Source organism: Ruditapes philippinarum, unplaced genomic scaffold (assembly GCF_026571515.1).
Source record: "Ruditapes philippinarum isolate M1 unplaced genomic scaffold, ASM2657151v2 ctg1169_1_1_1_1, whole genome shotgun sequence".
Classification (NCBI taxonomy): Eukaryota; Metazoa; Mollusca; class Bivalvia; order Venerida; family Veneridae; genus Ruditapes; species Ruditapes philippinarum.
The window spans coordinates 51,509-70,905 of record NW_026859164.1 but is presented as its reverse complement, the minus strand read 5'-3'; positions in this window follow the sequence as shown (position 1 = coordinate 70,905).

Genomic DNA, 19,397 nt, shown 5'->3' with positions numbered 1-19,397 from the left:
GTTTTCATCGAATAAACCTCATAATAATACCCCCACTTAATAAATCCAATCACCTTTGGCTGACAACTGTTTTCACTTTCCGCTGAATGTTCATCTTTTCGAGTAATGAACACATAATAAAGATGGATTATCTATAGTAGTGTCTCTTTTTGAAGAAGTGACAGTCTCATCTGAATGGATTATCGCTCAGCTGGATTACCGGATTTAGATAAAGTCATGGAAACAAGATAAATAACTATTTCATACCCTCTTAATCCAAGAAACGTTCCGTGGTTCTTATAGTAATGTTGGCCCGCAGTAATGATGGGAAAAAAAAATAAAAACGATTGCTCAAGTACTTTGATCCATTTGACTTTTTATCAAAATCTGGACAGTATTTCTCTCACGTATGTAATAGCACTGCAAATAAATATGTTCCGTAAAGGATACAGCATACGGACGCACCCGAAGTTTGAATGTTTCCGAAGTATTAAAGGGACTCCGCTGAGGTTTAATGATATAATTGATTCTTTAGATTTATTTTTAGATTTTCGTTCAATTTTATGTAGGAATACACAAATGCAAAATCTATAATCAATTGCTTATTCCGTCTTTCCAGAATAATCATTTTTATTGTGTATATGACATAAAAAGGAAATTTTTACTGGCAAATCAAATCGGAGAAAGGATCGCAATAAATATCGATTTTTATTAAAATTAAAGTTTATTTCTTTGTTATCTTTCCACATATTTTCTGTTTAAAGTGCCCCTGTTTGATCTATGTTAGATTTTCAACAGTCTTTTGGATCTCAGCGGAGCTGCTTTAAAAATTGTCAGATCTTTAAACCCTTCTTGTTATAATCGTAAAGGATTATAAATAATTATATAAAAGCCTCATCTGCATGTATGTTCTTCATTTAAGTTCCGATCATATAACAAACCTCCACGCCTACACTCAAAAAACAAAACAAAAACAAAAACAGCAACAAGAACAAAACTATAAAGAACAATGTGGCTCTATAAAAATATTCAAAAAGGTAACTGACCGTTCTCGAATCGTGTTCTTACATTGTACAACAATGTTTTGTATCAAAACGTAACAATCTTTTTCTATATTTACAATATAATTATTTTATCTTGACACCGGAAATAGTATAGTAATCAGAGTGGTAACAGGACGACGGCTCCTTCTAGTTTATTGCCCTCTTTATCAGACCTCCGTACATTTTTATTTTGATATAAATACTCGAATTCTGGCAGATACGTAAAGTATCTTGTCATCATTTCTTTATTTCCTACTGATAAGCCCAGCCGATTATTGTGTTAACAATGGTGATTTATCTCTTGACACACTTTCAGGTAGACATTTTCTTGGAAACTCCCAGTGAATGAAATAATTAAACAAGTGTTACCATCATATTGCAAATTAGCGTGTGTTTTGTTAATAAAAAAGAGCAGTCAAATTATTGATAAACCTGTGTTTATGACCACCACCGCAACAAAAGTTTGATATAGAAAAACTGCCATTTATATTAACGAAATTTTCGTTTGAACGAAATATTTAAATTTAAAAACATGCTTGTCTTGCATAGCCTGATTAAAAATGGCTTAAGTTTCCATTTCTAAAAAACATAAAAGGATATTAAAGGGTTTTATTTTCTATAAAAACATTAATTATTTTTGTCGAGTGGTATGAAGATAATTTTCGTGTCACAAGACTTCTCTTTTAACTTTCCATGTAAGAAGAAAGTAGTCCGGCAAGACACCAGTGAAAATATGTAAAATATCTTTCACTGCAGTGAAATATATTTTACAGTGAAAATACGGGAAATGAAGATGCGCATTTTATTTCATCAATATTTCTCAATATTTCATTTCAAGAAAATAATAAACTAAAGTGACTACTAATGCTGATGGTCTGTCATTTACTTTTCGTCCGAATTTTGAATAACGTAAAGTAATAAATAAAAAGAAGACCAATTATCTTGAATGTTTTATGAACATAAACTATGAATCCAATCTACATAATGAATCAAAATGATTACACCGGTATTAAATGTCTACTTCAATTTATAAAAACCTTAATTACTTGTTTATCTTTTACATAAGTAATTAAATAACAATTCACCTGTTATTTTACCAAGGACAAAATTAATTACGTTTTTTTATCCTGTTGATATATTTTTATGGCATCGCCGTAAGACATATTTAACATACTATTTCTTGTATCAAACGAACTTTCTTCATCTATAAACGAACTTTAAGTGTATGGGGTGTGTGACTTTGAATTAGGTGCCAGTCATCTCTGCTAGTTAAAGTTTTATTATGGGTGCTTAAACCTGCTTGCGGCAACAGATTCATTCACCCATGCGACCAGCCTGGTTACCAAGCTCAGCCGGCACATTCGGACAGTTTGATGACCTGCCCTGTTTACCATTCAGTACTTTTAAAAATAAATTCCTTATAATGTTGAATGGTTTTGCCCAGATTGAAAGATGGACAAGTCCATTTTTAGATATTTAGCGTGGTTAGGATAATTATCTCACATGCGGAAGCTATACGATAATAAATGAACAGAAGCGCGTTCTTTTCTGGAATAATGCGCGCATGGGCATCGCAAGCATTATAAATAATAATAAATTCAATAAAAATAAAACAACAATTCAAAAATCCGAGTATATGCAGAAAGTCATTCATCTCTAATATTTTAATAAAGACAATGATATTTGAGCTATTTTTATTTTCTAAATTGACCGACTGCAGTTACGAAGGACATTTCGTTTGCGGTGAGTAGTCACAAAAAATATTGTTTGTTTGTTTTAGTCGCAATAGAGTGTGTGTGCGTTTTTTTTTCTTAAATTTAAATACGAAATGCGACTCATGTAAATTTGGCGCGAAAACATGTCATTCAATTTGACATTTTATTGCACATTGCAGACGACACCCTGGTTGACCTTCAAAAACATAGCATAACATTTAAATATCTAAGTATTTAATATTCGTAATTAACCTTAAGCATTTTCACATCATAGTTTAATCATTTTAATATATTTTTTCAGCGACTCGAAACTTCCTTTCGGTTGATTTACGGTGAAATAAATCTTTAGTAAGACTAAACCGCGTGAGCAATTAATAGCAATTTAAAACACAATTAGCGTTCTTTATTGGCTAAATAATTAATTAAGTTTAAAACCACGTAAAATCAAGTAACAAAAACTGAATTTCCGACATTTCATGATTATCTTTACTATATAAAAGACATATATTCTTCTTTTATAATCGAAAGACATTTCTGTGATATTACAGCATTAGCTTGTCATGTATTCATTAAATATTTTGTTTCAAACTTTAACATTTAATTACACAAAAGACGGTTTATGCGAAACTTTTAAGAACGTAGGAGGACTTTGAATAGCCAGTTAGCAATCTGATATTTTCTGGGTTTTTTTTAAGGAATTAAAATAGTTGAAAAATTAAAGTTTATAAAACAGGAATAATTATGACCAAGAAAGATCCCCTCCCATTCCAATCAATTGGTTAGACATTAATGTCAAAAAATGCAAACGTTCCATTCTTACTAGCATACTTTATTACTTTGTCATTTCATGTATTTATTCTAAAAATATCTCTAATGTATTAAACCAAAGTTTCACGTGCCCTCAATGGTCGACTGGTTAGGGGTCAAGGATTTCTAAATAACGGATCCCATCAACAATGAATTGGCCGAACTATTCCCTTACCACTTCAGTGTTTCTTCATTGCAACATGATACCAAGATTTCCTTGGTGTCTGAAATAATGCACATTACGGACACAAAAACCTTGACTCTTGCTAACAACCTTCATGAAATAATGCACATAGGTGGCACACTTGGCCCTCCTCCATTTTTGCAGCTGATGAATCTAATGTAGACATAATTATTATTAATAAAATTAAACTTTTAATTGTTCATTTAGCACCTATTCTCACAAGGTAGGCCCAAGTTTGAAATTTGAGTGTCTCTTGACAAAAGTTAAAACATATACAATTATACAGTTGAGCTTTGTTATTTTTTCAACATTACATGGATCCTTCTTTTAAATCATGTTCACAATAGATGTCAGAAACTGGTATTTAGAAAAAGAAATGAACAAATAATATCAATTTAAAAGAAAAATACGCTGTCTCCGTAAAGGGTTACATGATTTAACACACAAGTGCTGCATCAAATTGTTAAAAACTGAACATATCTTTTTAATTTTTGTTTGACGACATGTTGAAGTTTGAAAATTAAAAGAATTTCTGAGTGAAGCTCTTTGCATGATTCGTTATGCAACAAAACTTTCTTGTCTCCAAATCCAATGTAATCTACGTTACTTAGTTTGCGCACAAAAAATACACAGGCAATAAACACATTAAAAGGTGTTTAAACAGATGAAAATACTAACAAAACATAGTATAAACCATACGCGATACAATGATTAACTCATTTCATAAAAAAAACATTACACCAGAAACACAAACTTTATATTTGTAAAGTAAATTTAAAGAATGTAATCTACGTTACTGCTATTACTCAAATATTGTGACATAGGGTGCTCTTTATAGACTATTTTCAATTTGATTAGACTTGTTAAACATTCAATATTTCTTTATTTTGTAAAAGTTGATTGTTTGTTAAAAAAAATCATGCTCATGACAATAAAAATGTAATCTACGAGATGTAATCAACGTTACCACGGGTTTTCAATTTCTGTCAAATAATTTGCTTTAATGTTTCAATAATGTTCAGCTGTTCAAGGTTCGTTATATATACTTCTAGATCAATATACACATAGTTTATTTCCCTTTATTGCAAATTTGCCACTTATTCCGCCATTTGCATTTGCAATTTCCGCGTAGAAACACTATATTACTGAGTTCCAGTTATCTTCAGGAAAGTAAAAGAAGGTAAGTGATAAAAATGTTTTTTAGTATAGTTTTAAGATTATAATTGAATTATACATCATTAATTTCAATTAAACTAATCTTGTACACTTATAATTCAAACATTTATTGCATATATTAGTTACGTCATGGCCCACTAAGTTTTTTAACAAATCCCTTTTTGGTCGCCATTTTTACTTACCAAAAGATTTGTTCATAAAGTTTTTTATCATAATAGATCTACACAGATACATGTATGTTATCTGTGTTATACCAGATCATCTAAAACTTTATAAAGGTGTAACAAATGTGATACCAATGTTGGTAACGTAGATTACAAAAATATCAACTTGTGATATCTGCAACACCAATAAGTAGTTCTTCTCCAAATATTTGACATGTTCCTATATTGTAGATCATTATATGGTAGTTTAATGTAATAACTCTGTTTGTTCCTGGAGAAAAAACTGTAATTTAGGCATAAATAATTGGTTTCTAAAAATGGTAACGTTGATTACAAAATAAGTAACGTAGATTACTTTTTCTTTGTTTCAGCAAGTATGGGTATATCATAGGCTGAAATACAGCGAGCCTTTTGTGGGAGGAAAAAATCAACATATGAAGTAAAATAACTTGAAAAAAGAACGAAAAGAACAAAATCATACTGAGCAACAACAGTGAAAAGATAAAAAAAAGGGGTAGGCTTTAGCGACCAGAACATAGAATGTCAGAAAAAAATGTCCAGAAATTGACACAGAATGAAAGAACTTGAGACTCAAATACAAGTTAATAAATTATTTGGTCTGGTTTAGTTCAAGATGAAGACAGACTGATTGTCGATGATGAAAATGGTGTACGTTCAAGCACCCGGAAATACGAAAATAGTAGTTAGGCACATTGGTACCTTGGACTGATTGAAGAGGTTGTCATAGCTGATGATTATTTCTTGTTTCATACTAGCAAAATCGAAAATGTAAAGGGGTCAAAGCACCAACTTTCAATTGGCCAAACAATGCCGACAAGATTTGTGTCAAGTCAGAAGACGGTTTTTCTGGCATAGATGAGTCATCCAAAGTTAGTTGTTATGTGCGCTCTTTCAGGTTAAAAGAGGACGAGATAAGATAAATTTAAAGCGCGACATTCAGCTTTCATTTTTGTTCGAAAATGATTTTTTTTTTCAAATTAAGTATTTCAGTAATTTTATCTTAGAAAAGTGCAACATATCAATGTAAGGACTACTTTAAAACAATGTCTAAAGATCTATTTAATTTTATAGAACGCCGGTGATGTTTGCTTCTAAAAATAGAAAATTGGAAAACGAATCACACGCTTTACTAATATACAAATAGATAGCGGAGATGTAGATTAGAGGAATCCTTGAGTTTAATGATTGATTCTGTAATTTTTGACGGCAAATATAATTTTTCAAACCTTCAGAAAAACAGAAGGCCGCTTTAAATAAATGATTCAGAAACAAAGCCGTTGTTTTTTTGTGTTTTTTTTTTAGCTTAAAAATTAAAAAGATTTTCTTATGCGTTTGATCAGACTTGTATTTTAATTTATGAATTAATTTATTTTCTTTTGCAATAGCTCGGACATCAACATTTATTGTTTGACATGTTCAAACATAATATAAAAGTCCTTGAATATAAGGTAATCTACGTTACCATAACTGGTCAATTCTTTTACTTTGTTCATTTGTTATTTTTGGTCTGAAAGTAACAGCTTTAAACCAAGTCATAGACTTTGTTATATTCTATAATTTATAATATATATATGATAAAAAAGATAATGTTTTAATGACATTCATGAGGTATTTTACGACCTTAAGCTATTAGTTTCTTAAAGAAATGGATAAATGAATATGTTTGAGCATAAACCTTTCATAAATTTATCTCACTCGACGAACTTAATTATTACTGATAATTACATCTAAGATTATTCAAAAGCAAAAAAAAGTGAAAAATAGCTGTCATTTTATCTTTAAGTTTAGTTTTTTTGCTGTTGCCCAGTTAAAGGTGCATACTTTGTAATTTACGTTACCATTTCCTAGTTGTGTTTGTATTGGTGTATGCTGCATACAAACTATATTTTAAAGTCAAATACTGTTGTATGTTAATATTTGGTGCTTATAATTCATAATAAAATCAACTAAATAAGTACAAACAATGAGTTTTGTTTATGTAGCTATTATTACTGATGATCATATTTTCCAGAAATATTCAACCCAACATAAATGAAAAAGTTAAAGCTTGGTGTACGGTTTTATTAAAACCTGTGCATAAAATATGTAATGTTACTTTGGCAAATTATTTATCGAAGTGACTATCTGTATCAATTGCATTTATAGAATATATCAAAATATCTTTAATATGACCATTGGTTTATTTTTAGTTAAGGTAACGTAAATTACATTTTGCTAAAGTACTCAATTTGTTTAAGTGGCTGTTCTACAGATAATAATCGAGTTTGAGTGCTGTAACTTTCCCAATTTGTCAGACACATATCTCTTTAACCATCTATGTAATAAAACTTTGATAAAAAACAAGTTCATTTTCTAACATTTTGTCAATTTAAGTTGGGCCTATCTTGTGAGAATAGGTGTTAGTTTCTTTGAAATTGCCACCCTTTCAGCAGCTTAACATATTAACCCTTAATCTGCTGAAACCAGACATGATAAGCCATTGCCACAAGTTAAGACTGAGCCTTTGTATGAACAGACTAGCCACAATTTTGACTGAGCCTTTGCCACAATAGACTGGACACCAGTTTAGTTTGAAACTTTGCAACAACAGACTGGCCACAAGTTTAGACTGAGCTTTTGTCACAATATACTGGCCACCAGTTTAGACTGAGCCTTTACCATAATAGGCTGGCCACCAGTTTAGAATGAGACTTTGCCACAAAAGACTGCACATCCTTAAAGTCTGACCAGGCTCTTCACTGCCCATAGCTCAATTTTGGTTTTTTGATATAGAAAAATCCATAAATATTTTAATTGAATATTCCAAAGCAACGCAAAGAAATTTCATAAATTTAGCAAGTTGAGTTTAGATGCCTAGTATGCTAACTGTAAGTTGTTTACTCACAACAATCCTACAAATGCATGTAAAGAAGTGCATTTACTTGTCAAGCGTGCTTAAGGGCAATTATTTTCATTCAATAGTGCACTAGTCTATTATTTTGTGACTATCACCACCAATGTTTACAAAAACAAAACAAAAACAATGAATGACTCATAAATTGTGCACTACGCGTCGGGAAAACTGCAAATATTTGTCGCCGTAAGTACATCTTCAACAATAATAATTGCTTATCATTAATTGCTTCAATATAAAGTGTCTATATTGGACAGATCTGACCATAAAATTGTCATCATTACTTGACCACACACTTATGGTCAACTGGTCAAACGCTATGTTGTTTAACGTAAAACCTTTATTTACTACAATGAAGTAAACATTTTTACATATAATCATGTTTACCATATAAACTTACAAACCTAGAAAACAGCATTAATCATGAGCTGAAAAATAAGATATTGACAATAAGTATAAGTGCAAAAAGATTTAAATATGTAAGAAAGAAAACAATGCGTTTTCACTCTTTATTTGTCGTGGGGTTGAAATCCGTGTTTGTAAACACACTGGAGGGTAAATAAAATGACCAAGCGCAAATCAAAAGAAATTGAATGTCATTATATTCTATTTGGTCGACTAAGTGCGCGGGGTCAACTAGTTTTTGTCCACCATTAAAACAAGATTTATCTTTCCTAATAGATCATTTAGTAAAGTAAAAGTAAATATTGTTTTAAAGTACAAACGACGTAAAATGATACTATTATTTGAGAGAAGAGTTTCTTTTAACATTAATTTAGGAAGATCCGTCTTTCAAGAGGTTAATTATATAACAACTTGAAAGGGTAAGGATATAATCTTTAAGGGCACTGCTCCCTGATGTTTGATTTTAGGCTTAAGGTAACGCACCTAGGTTCTGAAATGGGACCATATTGTATTCTCTGATGGGGTTGATCACATTTAAAGTACTTGTAAATGTGATAACGGGTATATTTTGTAAACATGATATATAATAGAGAATAAACAACAAGTAGATAAAGATAATGACGTTGGTAGTAATGGTGTTAACAACAATATTGACAATATGTGCATTGTCGCTATTAGATGAATTGCTGTTTATAAATGTGCTTGTTGTTGTTGTTGTTGTTGTTATATTGTAATTGTCTTTTGAAATGACGATGGTGGTGGTTTTGATGATGATGATGATGATGATGATTAGAATAATAATGATAAAAGATGATGAAATGATGATGATGCTTATAGCGACGAAGTTGATGATAATGATGATTGAATAGTACTATATGTTGTTGTTATGATTGTACTTGTCTTTGGAAGTGACAATAGTGGTGTAAGTGATGATGATGATGATGATGACTATGATGATTAGAATGATAATGATAAAAGATGATGATGACGAAGATGAAGATAATGATGATTGAGTGATAACGATTGTGGTAGTAGTGGGTGATGATGACGATTAAAGAGATGATGATTATTATTATGTTATTGTTGATAGTGGGGATGCTGATGCTAAACTTCTTTAAGCTTAGTAATGGATAGTGTGATTTCTAATCCAAGGGCATTCTATTACGATTCATTTCCTAGGAGAATGTGTGTAGTCTACATATCTTTATCTTTCATTGATTTAAAAGCGACTATATGTCCCACATTTTCTTTTTTATTTTTATTTCTCAAAAGTTTCAATTTTCTTCTAAACTTTATTTTTTTTTTGTCAATAAATACAAATACAGTGTTTTTATTAAGCGATACTTTTTTCAGAAAATAAGCATCTAGCATGTCTAAAACAATTATTTAAATGTTATGAAATTCATGTTTGCCATTAAAAAATGACTGACACATACTGACCGGGCTAAACAAACGTGAAATCCATTGTAAAAATTTGGCATAGTGATGTTAATTAACTTCTGAAAATAAATTGAACAAAACACAATCATAAAAAACGCCGCTTTTATTGCGCGTATTCATTTCTTCATTTAGCAACATCAAAAAAAAAATGAAAAGAAAAAAGAAACAATAACAAAACTATATTTATATATCAAACGTGCTTAAACATCAATTACATGTCATTGACTTAATAAGTACATGAAATACATGTGTCTTTTGCTGAATTTAATTTGACACAGTTTTTTTCTACTTTTGAAACGTCTGAAATCTATTTTTATCTTAAGATAAGAATCTCCTTTGTATGCAATGACACGAAGATGTTGTTTTTTTTTTGTTTGTTAGATTTTTTTTTAAATAAAAAGTGTCCCTGTTATATATGAACAAGTTACTCGATTAATTTTCACCGCCACAGAAAAATAAGACACACAGGCAAATAGGACATTAAAATGGGCTGTTTATTAGGTTGCCTTTTTATAATTACACGTATACACTTTTCAAAAATATTCGTTTTTTTAGTTGTTTTTTTCAAATTAGCAATTCGGTTATTACATGTACTATTTAATTACTCGCGAGACTTCGGCCAAAATCGTAACTTTCCGTTTATTATATTCTATCAGATACAAATACTTCTTTCTTGCTCTGTGTCCCTGATCAATCGTAACGCATCCGAAGATTAACGGAAAGAGCCGAAAAGATTGTTACTTGATTTTATTAGACACGGACAGTAACGAACTGTGGCGATTTTTCTCGAGTACACTCACTTCTGTCCTATAATAGTTCCAATCCAAAATCTCTGACTAAAGTTCAGACTTGTCTATTGTAGCGCCCGCCAAATAAAATTATAGCAAAGTTGTCTGGTATTGCAAGACTTAGTGTTCGGGTCGGTTATAATCTGCAGAAAAAGTATATTTAGTGGACTACATTTTGAACATCCCCTGCGCTTTAATTTCCCTATGGAATGAAATGCCTTTCTGACATCTATTAGGCCATTGTATTTTTTACATTTCCGGCAACTTAAATAACAGTAAAAAAACGTGTTACAGTTGTAAGTTTAATAAGTTGTTTAGTAATGAGGTCACAATGTAATAAATAGTTCTTTCTTTCTTTCTGAAAAACGAAGCTGTCACAATGAAAAGTAATTTAACACAGATTTACAGGTTTGTTGGTATTCTTACATAGGTTTGCTGGTATTTTAACACAGATTTACAGGTTTGTTGGTATTCTTACACAGGTTTGCTGGTATTTTAACACAGATTTACAGGTTTGTTGGTATTCTTACATAGGTTTGCTGGTATTTTAACACATATTTACAGGTTTGTTAGTATTCTTACACAGGTTTGCTGGTATTTTAACACAGATTTACAGGTTTGTTGGTATTCTTACACGGGTTTGCTGGTATTTTAACACAGATTTACAGGTTTGTTGGTAACACAGATTGACAGGTTTGTTGTTATTCTTAACACAGGATTGCTGGTATTTTAACACAGATTTACAGGTTTGTTGGTATTCTTACACAGGCTTGCTGGTTTTCTTATATTGGTTTGCTTGTATTCTTATATAGGTTTGCTGGTATTCTTATACAGGTTTGCTGGTATGTGGTATTTAGTAATGACAAAAACATAGGTTTTGCTCGTATTCTTACATGTTCTATGTTTGCTAGTCTTTATGATCTTCTTACATACGTTTGGTGATCATTTGACAGAGATTTGATGGTCAAAGATTTAATAATATTCTTACATGTACACGGGTTTGTTGTTCTCACAAAGGCGTCATCTACGACGACAATTTCGGAACGTTCTGCTTTTACCATAGTTCATGACTATATTTTTCTTATCATAACTCTTTCCAGACTTTATGCTTTTAAATGATAAAATGAGGAACGACACTTTTGTTATTTTGCATAATTTAAGAGAAGAGCATTATGAACAAAAATGACGAGAAGTTAAAAAATTTTTACTCACCTTTAGCGTCTGATAAGAAACCAGTAAAAACGTGATAAAGCGAACTACAACTGGCTTAGATGTCGCGAAGATTTACATATACATGTATATTGTTTGATGTACTTACGTTCAAATGAGAACACTGTCATTAATGCAAACAAAAAACTTGATTTAAGATATGAAAATCTTTCTAAATTCGAAATATGAGAGTTTGTCATAGACACCTGTGTATATAGATAAACTGCTGTCGCCGTGACCTACATTTTCTTTGACAAGTTCTTGTCAAAGTTTCAAATTTCTTTTGATTTATTATTCCTGACATTTCGTACGATGCACATGGCACGTCACATATATAATATAATCGGAATATCTCTGCTATTATTCATATTATCCGAAGCTTGATAGAAAGGGCCGAGAAGATGCGACTGCTATATTTTTGTCAAGTTCTTGTCAAAGTTTCCAATTTCTCTAGATTTTATTTTAAATTTGGTTCGATGTCGCATAATTTAAAAGTTTGAGTAATTTAACATGAAGCAATTAACCCACTTTTTGTTTGGGAAAACCCCACTTTTTGTTTGGGGAAAAAAACATCGCCGGGCATGCTTTTTATTGAAATATATTATCAAAAATCATCAAATGTACAATGCATTTTATTGCAGCACGCCTTCAGATTCATGCTTATTTTCACTAAAATTTGAAAATGTAATTAACAGTATAATATTGTAAAGTTACCAAAAGAATGCAAATTACACATTTTCAATGGCACTTACAACCTATGTTAATTACTATAATTAAAAAGGTCAAAATATGCAAAAATAGCCCTTACTGCGTTAGTAACGCAGTAGAAAAATAGTTATATATACTGAAAAATCCGGTAGTTAATCTTACATCACTTGTAAATTATTACTAGAATTTTGAATCTTTATACCTTTATTAAAATCTTAGTACATTTTTCTGAGGTTTGATTTTATCGAAATATGTTTGCTCCTCCGGAGGCGTGCAGCTTTATGGCTTCTAAGTATGGTATCATCACTTTGTTGTGCGTCAAATATAAACTGTCCGGATTTTAAGCAGAATATTAATGTTTGGTCGTACATTGATCTTTTATGATTTTTATGACTACAATTTGACATATACGAGTCAAAATTAAAGGCACTTGATCAATGAACGCAACGCTGCACGTTCGCTTATTAATCATTAATCACGCTTCTTTAAATGGAACGCGGACATTGACCACGTTAATTTCGCGTCGGTGGTGGCGGTGAATTAAAAAAAAGCTATAAACAATAAAGACCAAGTCACAATAGTGATTACACTCATACAAATCATTAAAATGTTTGATCACGATGTCCTTTGATCATTTAGCACAAGGCCGTTGACAGACTGAAAACACCAACGTTTATGTCCGAACACGTCCGTTTATTGTATTTTTATCACGTTTAATTAACATTAAAAACGCGAATACCATACTGACCAATTTTACCACCTACATGATCTGTGTTTTGTTGGTATTTGCAAAATAACGAGAAAGACGACACTATATCTCTACGCTGTTTATTGTTTTTAATTTCTTATTTTCTCTTTTAATAAAAGAAACTGTACTCTACGTAACTATATTATATAAACGCGGTCAGTTGAATCAACAGATAGACCGTAAGAAATCCTGCCTAACGGAGAATGTAACCGTCCGGTTCAGAGGTAGATGAAATCATATTGTTCCGGTTCGGGGAAGTACTCAGATTGGTTTGAAATGCCTTATACAACCATAGGCGCACCGGTCTAGCACTGCAGGGTCTCCTTGCAAACCATAAAATTGAATTACATTTAGTTTTTAACCGTGCAAATGTTTGAAATATGAAAACGCAATACGTAAAGGACTTGCGTAATTATCAGCTTTTCGCGATAGTGGGAAACGAGCTGGCTTTAGTCATTCAATAATTCCAAGCATTTGGAGAGTACATTTTATCTTATAATTAGTTTTAACAATGTCTGAGTATTGTTTTAATTATTCTTGAAACACACAATTTCACGCAGGAATCTAAATGCTAGCTATCTTTATGAGACAATCTAAACTTAAATTATGAGTTTGCTAAATTTTCGAAGACTAGTGACTCCAGGTCTATGTCTCTGCGTATGTTTGGAAAATTCGTTTTTGTAACGGGGACCTGAAGACATTATGAGTACATTTGTGACATAAACACGCAAATGTGTGGAGTTTTTTTTGTCTAAAGATTTGATGAACCAGATCTTTCCAGTTAGGGAAAATTCAATTCAATTCAATATTTAATGCATTAAACACGATATACATATTTATAGCTAATAATACATGAAATACAAATGGAGCGTTATGGACAAACATTTTGTTATTTAACATTCATAATTTTTTGAAGAGCATAAATAAATGTAAAGTTTATTTAGTCTTTAAGCACATTAGCATAATACAAATATATTTACATGATATTATGCTTTGCACAATTTTTCGCTAAGTTTCGCTTAATAAATTGGGAAAACAATTGTATCGCAGGCCAAGTATAGTAGATAGTATATATAGAAAATTATCATCCAGAATTATATTCCAGGTCCTTGTTTACAATCATTTTAGTACATTCAATCATCTACGAAAACTGACAGAACAGAACAGAAGGTCGGAAAGTTAAAATCGCGATTCCATTTTCGGATATATTTAAGATTTATAACTAGTATCTCTCGATCTCCTCATAAAGGATTACCTTAAAACGGCCCAGGTGGCTTTACTCATAAGTAGGTTTGGGTTATGACAGTATATTCTTGACACTAATAACAAAGTCAAAACACTAAAAGTCAAAGAAAACGGTCAAGTTCAACTGCCTGAATTGAACCAATTCCACCTATTGAAGGGTGCGAGACGTAAGCCGAAGTCCTAATATTTATATATATTAACAAAAAATACTCAAAATAAAAACCTCCTACCTCTTAAATTTCTATTAAAGTCTGAAGTATTTACGTTTAGACTTAAAACGAAAAATGTTGGTTCAATACTGTACAATTTAGATAATAATATTTCAACCACTCAATGTACAGGGTTTTTATAAATCAAAATAAAGAGGACCTGTTTCTGAAATTTTAAATCAGATTTTTTTTTGAAGTGGCAGCGACTTCAAACGCTCGAAATTGCACGTGCATTAAGCCCAATTTATATCACTTTGACTGAGAGCACTTGAAAATTTCTTTTATTTATTGAGAGAAAAAAATCGGTATTGAAAAGGAAGAATGATAATAAGTGCACAAAAATGCAGATGAAATGAAATCCAAATAAAAGAAATGTTTAGGAACTGCACTTAGCGACCTACTAAATTATGCAGTTTATCTGACTAATTTGATGTGATTTGTCTATTTAAGTATTTTAATCTTGTTTATTATTGCTTATCATGTACCGTAAATCAGACTAAATAGATATTAGAGAAACCCTAAATTATCGTAGGTCAGCGACCACCAAATATACATCAGGTAGATCAAACATAAACAAGATCGTAATCTCAGAGAGATACCTCTAATTATAGATTATTATCTATTCGGAAAGGTGTTCTAACCACACAGGGCATGAAAATTACCTTACTTTTCATTTCTTTAAACGTGTCAGCACTGTAGGCATTGTGTGTTATATGTAAATATATCAATTACCGGATAACGCTCACTTATTAGCCGAATTTTAGTAGCATCCAAAAGGTTACTCAGTACATTTCTTGCTACATTGGTAACTATTGGAAAATAGTTTCTGGAAATTAAAAAAAGATTCCTGATTAGATAGGTCAACCGTGAATATTATGGACAGAATATATAGTTTATCTGCATTAAGCAGTATGCCCCTACCGACCTTTAGATTTTATTTATTTATTTATATTGTACTTAGTTTTTGGTAAAAGAAAATTGGTGACATTGGCAAATAGAGTGTACAATTGCCGGAGACACTTTGTAATTAAATACATTCCCTAAAACTTGACAACAAATGCAGAAATTACCCTCATTCCGTTCATTATTTATCCTGTAGAAAAATGGTGATACAAACGGTATATTGTTAAACATGTACATGTATATTTCTATTAAAGGTACAAAGTTCACTTGGACTTTGAACATTTATATTATATCTTTTTTAACTAAGAACATTTATAAGCTTGATATCTTTAAATTTTAGTTTTCCTCACCTGGGGGCGTATCACTTTAAACGCAGTATATAAACTTCGAATCTTTGGTCAAACGTACGATAAATATGGTGTTTTCTGGTAATCATACCTACTTATTTGACTGATCGTCCTAAACTAAGTGCATGACTTGACAATTCAGCAAAAACACCTTTCAAACAAAGCGATAAATAAGGGCAGCCCCGACGCTTTTATGATGTGTCTCTTTTCATTGGAATGTGCGTTTTTATAACTTTTTGTAACACATTTCTCCGACAATACGGCAATGTAATAGTTCGGACGCACTTTGTCCGTAACTGTCACCATGACATTAGAGTACATATTAATAAATAATCACAAAATGATGGGAACATCCCACTTTGAATAAGCTACGTTGAAATGAATCAATTGTTTTAACATTCTTTATTCTTAATAACCATTGGTACAATGTAATAAAAACATTAAAACGTGTATTTAAAAAAATGGTTATTTTCAGTAAAACTGTTTTTGTCAGTAAAAAAAGTGAAAATCGTTCGAGCTCATAAAAAATTGTCACGCTGAGTGGTTAATTTTATATGAAAATGACGATTTTGGCAACCAGCATCCGGAGTGATACACACGTCATAGTAAATGCTTTGTTTTTGATAGAGTATTCATCAAGGGAATTGCAAAAATACTTCTTGATATGTCAATGTACCATGTATCATTAAAATCGTAACTAGACCATTTAAAATGGGGTTGAAATGTCACAAATGAGCCGTGCCATGACAAAACCAACATATTGGGTTTGCGACCAGCATGGATTTAGACCAGCCTGCGCATCAGCGCAGTCTGATCAGGATCCATGCTGTTCGCTATCAGTTTCTCTACTTGTTATGAGGTTTGTAAGCGAACAGCATGGATCCTGATCAGACTGCGCAGATGCGCAGGCTGGTCTGGATCCATGCTGGTCGCAAACGCACTATGTTGGTTTTGTCGTCACGCGGCTCAAATTGTTCGTATATTCTCGGTATAGTCCGTCAGCTACCGTACCGTGTACCAATGTTTATTGCACCTTGTTTTCTTAGGAACATTATATACATTCGTTGGTCTTTAAGAATAGATATATGTTGTTCAGGTCGATCCTACTATACTATAGACTTATGCTTATATATTGTATTTCTTGTTACCCAAAGAAGAAGTTATGAGAAATGGACTAGACTAAGTGGGTAAGATTTCTACCTCTTAACACAGGGATAGCGGGTTTGAACCCTAATCGGGCCACAACCGTGTTATCTCATAACACACCAGTACTTGTTTGTGCCAGGAATCCGTCTCAGTGTAATTAATATAAATTGTTGGAGCATGTTTCATAAATGAACATAAAAACAAACAGCTAGTATATTTAGAAAAAAAAAACAGCGGTCACAAGAGCGATTGGAATACACTTATAGATACCAATATCAAAAACCACTAAAGTATAAATTAACAATAAAACCCATGCACTAATCACAAAAAATGTTCAATACAAACGAAAACAATGTTTAACACAAACGAAAACAATGTTTCAAATATACTTCATTATTGTATTACCAATTATCATTCCAGACACACGCGAACAGAACAAAACATTTATTGACAAGATTCTACGTATTTGCCAATTACATTTTATTGATAACAATTTGTTCTTCTTTGTTTATCACTCGACTTTTGAAAAATTGATTGATTGATTGATAAATACTGATTTGATCTTCATTGTCAATTCTTTTATATCACATTGTATTCTTTTAAAAGGTCTAGTTAGATTGGTGCATTATTACAAAATACCCCCTATAGAAACAGACGTTCTGTTATATAAGTTTTATGATTTATTGAATAACGAATATAATATATTTATCATACCGGGGATTTATCGAATTGTTAATGACGTAATGATCGATATGTATATCGTCACGTGATTATTATAATACCACCTCATGTATAATTGGCCAGTCCAATTAGCTTGGAATACCAGGGACTGTAGATACATATAATATTCCTGGAACTACGGACCTCGGATCCGGAAGTTCGAGCCCAGGCCAGGATCTGTCGACATGACCGGCGACTATATGTCTAGAGCCATTTCTCTTCACCACTGTTTCAACTGTTACCATGTGGAGTAGTTGACCGTTACTTTCAGAAAGGAAGAAGAAAATTTTCATTAACTTATACATTTACATGTAGATCAACTAGTAATACATGAAAAATATTTTGTCTCGGTTGGTATTGAAACGTAACAGAATAATAAATGTTTCAGTTAATACATCTACCATTTAGGAATCGAACTTGCAACATTAAATGATAACTGGCCGGTAGTCTGTGACTTATACCACTTAACCATATACACGTTGTATCTAATACTAGTATATAGTAAAGAATGATTAAAATTAGAAAAAAAACAACACTTTGTTCTTTTCTATTATGCTTTTAATACAAACATGTATAAAACATTTCAAAGGCCCTAACAAATACATCTATTAAAAACAGACCAACAAAAACATATAATTAAGATTAAAAGTGGACGGACATAATGTAAAATATTTATAATGTAATAAATTGCTCACCAAAGCTTAACATTTTTCAAAAGGCAATAATTCAGTTTTAAAACATATCACATGTCAAACATATACATGGACATTTATACTCGTATATGCGCCATCTTTAGGACATTTATGCCCACACAATCTTTAGAACATTTATGCCCGCACCATCTTTAGGACTTTTATTTCTGCATCATCTTTAGGACATTGATACCTACACCATATTTAGGACAATGATACCTACACCATATTTAGGACATTTATACCTACACCATCTTTAGGACATTTATGCCTGCATCATCTTTAGGACATTATACCTGCAATATTTATGTAAATAAAACTCAAGGGGAGTAATTCAGTAGAAAATCAATGCTAGAGTTACAGGCCTTGGTCTATGATCTGCAATGCCATTGACATGTGAGACATTTCAATATTGACTAGGATGATCCTGCTATTTCTAAATACTGAAGCTAAATAATTACATACCCATGGTCAAAGATGATCAAATAAAAACCAACAAAAGAAATATTATAACTTAATATAAATAAACATTCTATCAATTTTAACTAAATTGCACAAAAATAATAACCTTTTTTTTAAATTTTATTCGTAATGGAAGGACTAAACACGCATGATCTCAACAGATATACATACAATTTCAACAAGATTTACATCTCCTCCATGGAAAAAATACCATATAGCAAAAATTACCCTTTATATCATATAGAATTTAAAACACATTATTACTGAAATTAGCCACATATTTATAATCAGTCAAAATACCGAATTCAACACACAAATCACCAATAGTTTTGCAGGGAGCAAAATAGCCCAAAAAAAATTATTTTTGGTTTCCTGTAATTATATGTAAGTGTA